Below are 12,816 nucleotides of genomic sequence, written 5' to 3'. Positions count from 1 at the left end.
CCAACCTTAACATGTATGAGGTCTCCATCATGAAGGCATGAAGCAGCCTCTAACCAAGGGAATTGAGAAGATGTGCTAATTGGAAAGACTCAGTGTTGCTAAACTGAAAATTTTGTGAAATCAATTGAGAGAAAAATCAATATGGGATTTTTTTTTCCACAATGAGAAGACAAGATTCCCACACAATTAAGAATCGGGCCATGGTTTCCACACTCTGCCTGTCTTGTTCTCTTGTTCCTGTGCCACAACTGTTCATCAGAAATAATTAAACATTTTCCCATGGGCAACAATTACTTGCTTAAAATATTATGAGTAAGGAGAATACATTTATAATTACCTAACCTTTCTGAAGGTGAAAATATATATTATCCTTTGATAGAACATAGAAAGGAGTTCCTGGATCTGCCAGTGTGCTCTGCTCTATCCATCCTGATTACGCTAATTGCCTTAAGGAATAGAACAATACTTTTTTACACATGCGGACCTTTACTTTCATTTTCTGTAACTTTTAGGGATCAAACATGGTTTCTTTTTCTTGTTGTTTTTGTCAGTCATTAAACAGCCAGCCTGTTGCTATTACAATGGCCAGATAGCGTCTTTGAATTGCCCCAAGGCTATAATAATGAGAGTGTTGACATCTCTCTTTTCTTTGGAGTAGGTCTTTTTTTTTTGCCACATGCAGACACAAACTATGAATCCAGTGCTTCATGTTTTCAGTAGTTTTCTGATTTTGCTTTAAACACACACACAGTGGAAACAATAAATCAATAATCACAATGGCTGACACTTAATAAGTCCTCAGGGGCCTATTTCTAAATACTTTATATATACTATCTCATTTAATGCTCTGGACAATTCCATGAGGAAGGTTACTGTTAATGCTCACATCATAAAGATGGGAGAGCTTATAGATAAGAGACCGTAAGCCCAGAGATGTTAAGTAACTTGCCCAGGATCACACAGCTAATAGGTGGTGAAGCCGGGGTTTGGTCAGAGACTATTCCCTTACCACTCCACTGAAGTCTCTCTCAGATTTCTCTATCAAGTCATTTTGGTCCAGTGTTTTTTGTTAACTGGCAAAGAACATATTTCCTATAAAATATTTATATAAAAGAGCTGACTACAATCATGCTTTCACATTCAAGCTTTTTTTTTTTTTTTCCTTTCTAATTTGTTTGGCCTTAATGTTCATTGTCAAGTTGACGAGCATATAATAGTATTAGTAGCAGTAATAATAATAATAACAATAAGAGTAGTGGTACCACTTAGTGAGTATATGCCCTAGGCTAAGCACTGATCTAGGACTTTCTCTTCATACATGATAGTGACACTGGGTAGATAATATCATCCTTGGTTGACATGAAGAAACTGAGACCCAGAAGGGTTGTGTGACATAACTAGGGTCACACAGCTAATAGGTTGTAAAACAGGGGCATCAAGGCAAGTGCCCATCCCACTCAGCCAGTTTTAGCCTACATATTATGAGCCAAGCACTTTCCTTGGCTCTGTCAATACCAAAGTGAATCAAGCCTCATCCCTTCTGCTAGCTAATCTTGGTTGATTCACACATTCACCAGGTTTTGGGGTCAGTAGTTGGTATAGCCACATGCATGCTTTCCTCTGTAATAGTATCTCTTTTATTTTAGGAAAACTGGGTTTTGATAGCTCTTTCATAGGCTGTAAAGTTATATAACATTTTGTTGAAATTCTGCAGATATTTTTAAAAACAGCAGTATGCATATTTGTGTTTGCATTCACCATTGTTATGAGGATGTTATCTCAGAACTCAGTACCTTTCTCTGACTTTGATCCTATTCTTTACTCCATAAGGGCAGGCAGTGAAGCTCTGTATTTAGTATTAGCTCATTGTCCAAACTAGATTACTGTGCCAGGAATTATTCTAGGAATACAAAAAAAGTTTAAAATGTGGGCGTCTACCTCTCAATGAGTAGTTACTTCTTATTTTATGAATATGTCAACCTTTCTTGCTACACTGTATGCTTCCTGAGGGCAGGGACCAGGGCTGTCTGGGTCCTCACTGTATCCCGAGTGCTTGACACAGAGATCCCAGTGCAAAGTATACAATACTCTAATGGTTGATTTAGTTGTTTCTGGAATATCTAGAGGCAATAATATAATGGTTAAGGCCACAAGTCTGTAGCCAGACTGCCTGGTTTCAAGCCTTAATTCCAACATTAACTAGCTGTGTGACCTTGGGCAGATTACTTAGCTCCTCAGCTTCTTCATCCATCATATTAGGATAATGAAATCATACTGTTTACCCCCATAGGTTTGTCCTGGGGATTAAATTAGTAAATATGCATCACAGCCTTGGACAACAGGGTTTGGCACACAGGCACTAGGTAAGTGTTGACCATTGTTACCCATAGTTACCCATTAGACTTGAGTATCATTTATAACTTGAAAAGGACTTATTTTTTAAGAAAGAACACCAGTCCTTCACTATCTACTTTTTTTTTTTTTTCAGCTTTCAAAGGGCTATTGTGCATTTTAATCTTCCCTTTTCAGGATTATATACAGCCATACAGGTGTGAGCACTGCAAGCCTTTTACAAACTTTCATGAGGAGCTGTACGTCTACATTGTAGCAATTTGCTACAATTTGCTCAGACCAATTTATGTATGTTGTCTTTAAATTGTGTGATGTGAGTGGATTATTTGAATGGGCTGTAAAGTTTTAATTGGTGCAGCTGATAAACCTTCCCTCTCCCACCCCCTACAAACCCTTGGGTGTTTCATGTTTCACGGCGCATGGCAAAATTAACTCCTGACTGATCCTTTCCCTTTTGCTGTTGCCCCTTACAAACCTTTCTCCACAGGGCAGCCAGAGTGATCTTTTCAAATGCAAATCAGTTAAGATACTTCTGCTTAAACCCTTCTAGGTTTTTTTCCCATTGCACTAAGAATCCAATCCAGACTGTTCCCTGTGAAGTACAAGGCTCACCTCACACCATGTGTCAAGCACGTCAGCTTCCTTTAGGTTTCTAAAGCATGCCAAGCTCCTTCTAAGACCAGGGTGTTTACCTTTGTGAATCCTTCTACAATATTCTCTCCTGGTGATTCGGGAGGTTGGCATTTTCTCATCTTTGTGGGATCAATTTAAGATGTCACTTCCTTAAAGAGGCCTCCCCCAACCTCCCTACCTAAAATGAGCACATACCATATCTCCCCCTGTCAGCGGTGGCAAATCCATGCAGGTCTGCAGCAATCTCAATTCTTGCGTCCTTAGAAGAAAGAATTTGACTGAGTGACAGAGAGCAGAAGGAGAGACAGAGGCAAACTGTAGAGCAGGAGTGAATGTTTATTAAAAAGCTTTAGAGCAGGAACAAAAGGAAGGAATGTCCACTTGGAAGAGGCCCAAGTGGGCAACGTGAAGAAGACGTGCAGGGTCTGACCTTTTGACCTGGGGTCTTACACGTTGGCATACTTCCGGGGTCAGGTGTCCCTTCTCCCCTAATTCTTCCCTCAGGCTTGGCTGTCCACACGCTCAGTGGCCTGCTAGTGCTTGGGAGAGCATGCACAGTGTGTTTACTGAGTTGTATGCATGCTCAATTGAGGCGTTCTTCCCTCCCCAGCCGGATGCCCCTAGGAGGCCGTATACAAGTTAAAACGCTGCCATTTTGCCTCTTAGTGCTCAGGTGTCAGCCCTCTTACCCAACTCCTGAGATCTTATCAGGAAGGTACTGATCACCAGTTTCAGGTTTTTCCTATCTATAGAGAGCCTGCCTTTCCTTGGTACTGGCTGCAACCAATTATTATTTTAGAGAGACAGTTAACAACCTCCTAACCATCACCTGATGGTGACCTGACATTCCTGGTGGTGGTGGGAGCCTTTCCTGCCCTGTTTATGTCTGACTAGCTACTTGCTATAACACCCCTGCCACCCCATTATTCTTTATTTTAGCATGCCGTTTATTTCCTTGTTACAGCATTTCCTGATCTTAATTATTTTATTTCCTTCTAGGTTTGTTTGTCTCTTGCTGGCCTTTCTTGATAGACTGTATGCTTCCTGAGGGCAGGGATTAGGGCTGCCTGGCTGCTCACTGTATCCTGAGTGCCAGGCACAGAGAATTCCAGTGAAAAGTACACAGTACACTGACAATTGATTGAGTTGCCTCTGGAATATCTAGAACAAAAAATACACCATTTGATTTTGGCTTATGCTCTAAATGTCGTTTGCTAACTTACATGATTTCTGTATTTTCTCCCCTGTAATAACCCCTCAAAGACTGGAGAGATGGTGTGTATGTGTGTGGCTGTTGTCCAACCTGTCGTTTCCAGACTACAGACCCATTATGCCTCCAGTCCCCTAACTCCAGCACATTTTTTCATTTTTTCACTCAAACCTCTAAGACCCTCCAGAGTCCTTAGGAAGCACCCCTCACGCCGGTCTTAATCACCGCTTGCTCCTCCTACTCGCCCATAGGCTCCATGCCACTCTTCCTGCTTTCTATCTCTTCTTTCTTGTATTCTGTGTTTCCTCTTGTTTCTTCTTCACTTTTCAGCCTTGTTATGAGAAGAAAGCCTACCACTTTGAATGATCATCAGCCAGTCAGAACATTCCTCTACTCTAGTGATTTCTTCCCGCCCCCCTCAATTTGCTGTACCATCTGCGAATCTGAGGAGCTTGTAGAAAATTTCCTGTGTGCAAGCTCACCCACATAGACTGTGATTCACTAGGTTGGGGTGGAGCCAGCACTTCATTAACGTATAAAGTTCCCCAGGGAACTCCAATATGCAGCCAGTCTAAGAACCAATTCTCCAATCTATGTGAAGAGTGCCTCATACTCACTGGGCCTTTGGGCTCTTCTTAGAGGCCTGTCCATAGCTTCCCTGCATAAAGATCCTGAGCTGTTCTGGGAGCATGCAGGGCAGAAGGCTGGTCCCTTGATAGCCACCAAGACTTTGCTGTAGTCAGGCTTAGTGACATATTCCCAGGCTTGTTACACTGTTGTCTTGTTCATAAAAAATATGTTTTAGCCTTCTAGATATCTAGTTTTGCAAATCAGTGTCAGGTATAGAAAGAATCCTGTCACTTGAACAGCATATTCAATAATTTTAAAGGTCAAGACCTGTGTGGAAATTAGCTTTCAGCTGTTGAAACATACTGACTTATACATACATAACAGAAAATATGGTCCTGTGGCACACTGGATATTTATGCATATATAAATTAGCCTGCTAGATATACTGATAAGCAATATCTCAAGTACTCACTGATGATCATGTCCAGCATAGTAGGAAAACAGTGAAAGCGCAGAAACAGGTTTCGTCTTAAGGACACTGCAGTAATAGCTCTTGATTATAGAGTGCCTACTTTACGACAGGCACTATGCTGCAAGTTAGTTTACCTGAAATACTCATCACAACCCAGAAAAGTAGGAAACACAAGCTCGTGAAAGGAAGGAAACTCACCCAGGATAATACAGTAAAATGTGCTAGTGGCAGGATTCCATGCCAGACGTTCTGAGCTCAGGCACTGCCAGCTCTCCATCACACACTCCTTACCATCGATGACACCAGTGTGCAATGAGCATGCTCCCTGTGAATGGGTACCTAGGAACAGGGCTGCCCACCTAGGAACAGGGCTGCCCACCTAGGAACAGGGCTGCCCACAGAGGAGGGTAGGAGAATCTGTCCCCAGAACCCTTGCCCACACTAAATATTCTTTACTTTTTAATGAGTATTACTAATTTGACAAGTAAAATATGATGCACATATTAATTTAATTTACATATTTTTTTACAGATGTTGATGCAGATTAATTTTCTCATTTGTATGCTATCTGATTTAAGTCTATTTTATTGGTGATAAAACACCAGGACAGGCTTGTTTCTTTGAACAATTAAAGTAAGAAAGGGGGAAAGAAGAATAAGCTTTTGAGCACTGATTTTATATTTATCTATCAATTAGTCATCAAGGTAGAGAAGAACAAATTCTTAGTCATCCTCACCAAAAGATTGCAAAGCACATTTTGTTTCTTTTTTCAATTGGCCAAAAATTGTGTCTTCTAACCGTTTGGTGTCTAGCAGTAAAACTGAAGTCACTAGCAAAATGTCTGTTTTGATAAATCGGGAACAAAAAGACCAAAACTAATGACTTCCACAATGGAAGGTGCCCTGGGAAATACAATATAGAATAGTGGAATCGAGGGCTTGTTTACTATGATTCTGTATATCCATCTGATGGGGAGTATAAATAGGTTTCTTTACACAAAGGGACCCCAGGAATGGTGAATCGGGGAATAATTGACTTGTCTCGGTATGTTTGTGAATGTGCATTTTTATCTGATGGCAAATATGCTGTTGGCCTTTGAGTCAGACACCCACCATAAAATTTCCTCAGCTTCATATGAACCAAGATAGTGTGCCCATCCCCCCCTCAAAGAAAACATTTCAAATTAGCATTAATCATCCAATGTCGTGGTCGGGGCCCTACGGTGAAAGCCACCTACTGCAGCTGAATGCCATTCAGCAGGCAAGAAGTGATTTGCAATATAATTTAAATGAAGAGTTGGTTTCTTTTCCTATTTAGAACACACCAGTATGGAAAACTGATTGTCAGACATTCTGGTGATGTGCATCAACTTGGCTATTCACTCAGAAAATGAAGTTTCCTGAGACACCCGCACATTTAATTTATTTTTTTCCCTATGAAGTTAACTTCAGCTTGTTAAATACAATGACTATCCAAACCACAGAAAAACCAACACCATTAATTTTAATGCTTATAATGTAATGGAAGGAGATTATATTCATTTGGGATTTTTCTCCTTTTAATAGAATGTTTACTTGCCCCTCTCCTTATGAGTTAATTATTATCTTCTCTCCATAATGCTCTGCTTGTATCTGAGCAGCAAACAGAGTCTGTTAATGTCTTGAGTTTATAGATTACTGGTGATTCTATCATTTTGCAGTGTCGATCACTAAAGCATCAATAGCTTGCCAGTGTGGTAAGTGAATATGTGACTGATAGGAATGCAACTACTTCCTTACATAACTCTCCTGTCTATTTTTATAAAACATTTAGTTTTAGCACAGTGTCTTTTCTATGCGTTGACTGGCATATTGAAGGACTTTTCAGTAAATTATACAGTAGTGAGTTAAGAATTGGTGACTTCTGTTATCATTTGGGTATTTATGTTTAATTCATCAGTTTATTCATTTAATAGACACTTAGTGAGTACCTGGCTTATTTCAGTAGTGTGCTGAGTATTAGGGATTAAGACATAGTCCCCATGTTCAGGGAGCCCACAGTTCTGAGCAGGAATTGCCATAAGGAATTGCAGCATAGGCTCAATGAGATGAGTGGTACCAAAAAACTGGGTATAAAGGGTAATAGAGGGTGCAATGGAAGAAGCTTTTCCTGGAAAGAAGACTACCAAAGAAAGCTTTGCAGATACTGGAGCTGATCTTGAAGTCCCAGACCTTGAGTTCTTCAAGTTGGCAGTAGAATGATTTGTGAGGGAGAGAGGAGACAGTAAAGGCAGAGGGAACAGCATATGCAAGGTAGTGATTTAAAAAAAAAAGAAAACAAAGTAGTGATGAACACCTATTGAAAACCTTCTGTATGTTTTTAAGGAATAAAAGCTGACATTTTCCAAACTTACCATTTGTCAACCACTGTTTCAAATTCTGACATCTGCAAACTCAAGCCTCACTATGACACTTTGAAGTAGGTATTATCAGTACTCCTTTTTACAAATTAAAATACGTGCCTAGAGAGATTCAGTAACTTGCCAAATGTCACACAGCTGGTAGGATCAGGAAAAAGACTAGAACTCAGGTTCTTTAAGTCCGAAGTCTACAAGTTTAAATATTACACTAATATTTCAGTGTAATATGGCATCTTTGCTCTTTAGATCCCTTACTCCAGCTGTGCAGAGAAGACATGCAAATAGTGGCTGCCATTCATGACAGTGTCTAAGGGGGATAACAGCAGCATCTATGACTTACAGAGAGTGTTAAATGAGATATGAAATGTTAAATGAGATATGAAGTATACGAAGGGCTTAGAACAGTGCCTGGTACATGGCAAATAATTTGTTAACTGCTGGGATTATGATGATTAATGTGTTAAAGGTAGTAGAATATGCCAGGTGCAGTGGCTCACGCCTGTAACCCCAGCACTTTGGGAGGCTGAGGCAGGTGGATCACAAGGTCAGGAGTTTGAGACCAGCCTGGCCAACATGGCGAAACCCAGTCTCTACTAAAAACACAAAAATTAGCTGGGCGTGGTGGCATGCACCTGTAATCCCAGGTACTCCAGAGGCTGAGGCAGGAGAATTGCTTGAACCCGGGAGGTGGAGGTTGCAGTGAGCTGAGATGATACCACTGAGAAATTTGGAGTTGGTGGCATTTGATGTAGACCTGGACTCCTTAATCGATTATTTCAGCAAGAGAAAGCAGAATGCAGAGATGAAAGCTGACTGGAAAATTCCAGTATGTTTAAGAACAGTAAATAAACTAATTTGATTAAAGCAGAGGTCTTTAAAGAGAAGCAGAAAGAGTAAGATTAAATAGGAGGGTAGAAATTGCTTATAATTAATTATATTTGTTGAGTGACTGGTACTGTTTATACTTTGGTTTTAGTCATCATAACGTTTTCCTGGGATTATAGACTCATTTTTTCCTTTTGAAGAAAATGAGGCTCAGATAATTGATGTAATATTTCTCAGGTCATCCAGCAAGAGTAGTTAAACTTGGACTTGAACTCAGACCTGTGTTAAAGTGCCAAGTGCTTTTGACCACACCATACTTTCATTTTGCAGCTCTGATCTTTCTAACACATCATCAATATTTATAGAATAATTTTTCTAGTGAAAGGGGTAGAAAAAAAGTAAGAACATATTTTGTTAATGTTTTCTTCTTTGGGTTCTGCTTATCAATCACTATAGCCCAACATTTCCCCAGTTAATAGCCTGTGTCTGCTTTCATTAAAATAGAAAGAACTGGTCTCTCTGTTTGATTTCCTGTACACACATACACCCCTCAGGTTTCCTATTTGTGTGTATCTGTTATAACATATACCATCAATAATAAGCCATTGCCTGAAATGAGAGCTAACAGTTAAGAGTATGGACTTTGAAGGACTGCAGGGTGCCAGGGCTAGAATTCTGGCTCTGCCCTTCATAGCTGTGGTCATAAGCAACTTTTCTACATTCTCTATACTTCTATTTCTTTATCTGTTTAATGACAGTTATAATAGTACCTACATTATTGGTTTGCTGTTATGAATAAGTGGATTAGTACATATAAAAACTAAAAACTATGCTTAAAATGCTATGGTAATTCATTTAATATTAGCATCATTGTGGCTTATAATCTAACATCTATTGAGATGAAGATCTGTGATTAGCTCTGTCCTTGGTCTGTTTGTGTTTCTATAAAGGCATGCCTGAGACTGGGTAATTTATAAAGAGAAGAGGTTTACTGCAGACTCAGTTCTGCAGGCTATACAGAAGGCATTTTGCCAACATCTGCTTCTGAGGAGGGACTCTGACTGCTTTCCCTCATGGTGGAAGGGGAAGGGAGCCTGCATGTGCAAAGATCACACAGCTAGAGAGGAAACAAGAGATAGAGGGGAGGGAGGTGCCACGCTCCTTTTAACAACCAGCTCTCATAGGAACTAACAGAGCAGGAACTCACTCATTACTGTGAGGATGGCACCATGCTCTTCATGAGGGATCCACCAAGTGACCCAAACACCTGCCATTAGGCCTCACCTCCAACACCGGGTATCAAATTTCAACATGAGGTTTGGGGGACAAACATCCAAACTATAGCAGTGAGGATATGGAAAAGGCATTCCTTCATACATTTGCTGAAGAGCATGTAAAATTGTACAGACTTTGTGAATGGTAATTTGACAATATCTATCAAAATTTAAAATACACATTTTCTTTATCCAATAATTCTGCTTTAGGGTATTTATCCTACAGATAGATTCATCCAAGTGAAAAATATACAATTTATACCTTTTGAATTTTAGACTGTGTACGTATAACCTAGTCTAACATTTTAAAATAAAGATGAATGAGCATGTTTGCTTTTATTCATGTCCTTCCCATAACCTAGCACAGTGCTAGGCTCAGAGACCCTGACAAGTTCCCTTTTGTTTAGCCTAGCACACGTCCTGTGGCTCTCTGTGCCCCATGACCATCTACCCTACGTGTACCATGCACACTTTCAAATCATACACTTCATCCTGAACCATTCACTTCAAACCCCATTGTGATGACCATTGTACTTTATCCTCTTTCTCCTTTGGTTTGCCTTCAAAATTGACATCACTTTTCCATTGCAGCTATTTCCTTGGCTTCTCTCATGACGATTCCTGACTTCTGGCCCTGGCAGTCTTGGGAAGACATCATCCAGCTTCTTCAATCCAGACCCTGGGCCCCTCCTTTCCCCAGGATCGCCCCCACCCAGCCCGGACACATTGACTGAACTGTTTTCTAGGACACTGGTGAGTAAAATGCTTGGCTACTTCACGAAAACAGTTCCAATCATCCCCTCCCAATACCATCTCCTCCACTTTTGAGCGTGATTTTGTTTCTTTCAAAAGCGGCTCCAATACTCTTCCTTTCTGGAACTGCCTCTCCTGTAGTTAATACCCCAAGGTTCATTATTTGTTTAATCACTGACTTATTCAATGAGGTGGTAGCCAGCAGAATCTGAGAACTGAAAGGTGCATGCCTTTGTCCCCCTCCTATGTGGTTCCATTCAGTGTTACTTGTCTCTGACTTAGATTGGAGACTAAATGGATTAGAATAAAACCAATTTAGGGGAAAAAAGAAATGTTCACAGAAACAGAAATAGAGAGTCCTGCTATCTTGGCTGCCTAAGATCTGCAGGCCTCACCAAGGAATTTAAAAAGTAATGTTTCTTATCATAAGTGACAGAAATATGCTGCTTTCTGCATCAATAGATATGAAGATTAAAGGGTCTGACCATATTAAACAATTTTGCACAGCACCAGGCACTCTGGGCTGTGCTCTCTGCCTTATTACCCTTCATCGTGTGGCTATTTCAGGCCCAATTTAAGAATACAATGCCGTCTGGCTTTGCAAATTGACATCCTTTAATTTAAACTGTCTTGTGGGAGAATTAAGAAATTATGGAACAATTATTCGCCCTCAGTTGAAAGCTGGATGACATCCTGAGATTCTTGTACATTAGCCATTTGAATTGATTAAGTCACGTAATTGAATTACACCTTTGCCCCCATAATATCTTGTGGCACATATGTTGGTGGTTCTTGTTGGGAAATGCTTCCATAAAAATAGGAGAGGGGTTGGTATTAGAGATTGACCTGGATATCAAAGAAAACCTCAGAGCAGAGTGGGCTGACACTCTGAGATTCTGTGAGGGAGGTTGATTAACAGAGCAAGTGTTCTATTTGGAGTTGCAATGGAAGTTCACAGATCAAAACTGTATGCATGATACAGTGTACCTCCTTCCTTAATCTCTCTTTGCATTGTCCTTGAACATTCGGCTTCAGTGGCTGGCATTCATTCTCAAAGCTTTTTCTAACATCTCCCATGGACAAAAAAACTGGGTTTGGTGTACCTTCCTTTGTCTTACATGGTTTTCCAAATATGCTTCCATTAGAGTAGCTACCACACTGGTGACAGGTTTCTTTCACCAGGCAATGAGGCTGGAAACCATGTCCAGCTTACCTAGGTTAGTAATAGCGCTCAATAGGTGTTTGCTGAGCGAGGTTTTATTAGTAAGTCTCCATGGTTTTGTCTCTGTTTCCTTTTGTTTCATGGTGTGCAGGGAGGTAGAATCTGTTAGTAATTTTGTAAGCATCATTCTTAAGTAGGAGTTTTTTCACTACTTGTGTTATTAGACAATTTCATAGGGAGTTTATTAAAGGCTAACTCTATCTGTTTAACACCTATGAGGCGCCTATTATGTACAAAAGCTAGGCTAGATGCTGAGGGGAAAAATTAGCCAAAACATACTTCCTTTTCTTTAGAGGAGCTCAAAATCCAGTGGGGAAATTGAAGAGGTCTGTGCAAGAAATAGCTCTGGTGACTGAGCAAGCACGTAGGAGGCTGTTCCATAGTCTAGGACTCTGAGAAGGGGCCATGATACATTCCATTTCGTTCCTCTCTGAAGTTCGTACTGTCGTTGGTCTGCCCTGTGCCCCCTCCCACATCGTCCATTTTGGAATCCAGCAGAGAAGAAAACTCTTAGACGAATGTCCTGTGGACAGGCTGGATGTGTGCCTTTCATTTAAAAACTCCTCTAAAGGAGAGAGGTTTTAAAGCACTGTTTCCCCTCACCCCACCCCCACACTGACTTCCAACTCTCTATCACACTGTGCAGCATTCTGGGTCTTCCTATTCTTTGTCTATTCTGTGTGGCACAAGAATCTCTCTTTTTAAAGGCTCTTTACGTTTTCTTTACCTTTATCAAAGAACGCTCTTGGAGCTTTAAAACCCAACCACAGCTATCTTCCTGAATATTTCTGTGGGGAAGGGATTAATCAAGCCTGTCAAACATTGAGCTGTAAAACCTTTAATATTTCTAAAAGGTTTAAAGCCAGCATATTTATCACATGCATCATTGAGAATAATCTTTCCTTTTATAGAACAAATTAAATGTTCACTGTAAAATATTGTGGTGATGAGCACAGTGGGCGAAAGACGCATGCAGGGGCCCGATGTGATATTGCAATGGAGATTCTGGTTAAATCTTTCCCTGACATCACCCTGCTAGAAACCACCCATCATCCCCCACACATCTATTTATATGAATGCTTTATACTTTGGAATCCTAGAATCTTG

General features: G+C 40.4%; 1 protein-coding gene across 1 annotated transcript in view; it reads left to right on the top strand.

Annotated features, from left to right (window-relative positions):
* Positions 1 to 12,816, top strand: part of DAB1 (DAB adaptor protein 1) — a 1,249,655-nt gene that overhangs the window by 357,580 nt on the left and 879,259 nt on the right. Inside the window, exon 3 of the mRNA XM_050803918.1 lies at positions 10,326 to 10,487. The gene's annotated coding sequence lies outside the window, so the exon portion shown is untranslated. The remainder of the gene's footprint in view (positions 1 to 10,325; positions 10,488 to 12,816) is intronic.

Source organism: Macaca thibetana, chromosome 1 (genome assembly GCF_024542745.1).
Source record: "Macaca thibetana thibetana isolate TM-01 chromosome 1, ASM2454274v1, whole genome shotgun sequence".
NCBI classification, from domain to species: Eukaryota; Metazoa; Chordata; class Mammalia; order Primates; family Cercopithecidae; genus Macaca; species Macaca thibetana.
Note: the sequence above shows the minus strand (reverse complement) of the source record. Positions and strands in the feature narration are given on the sequence as shown.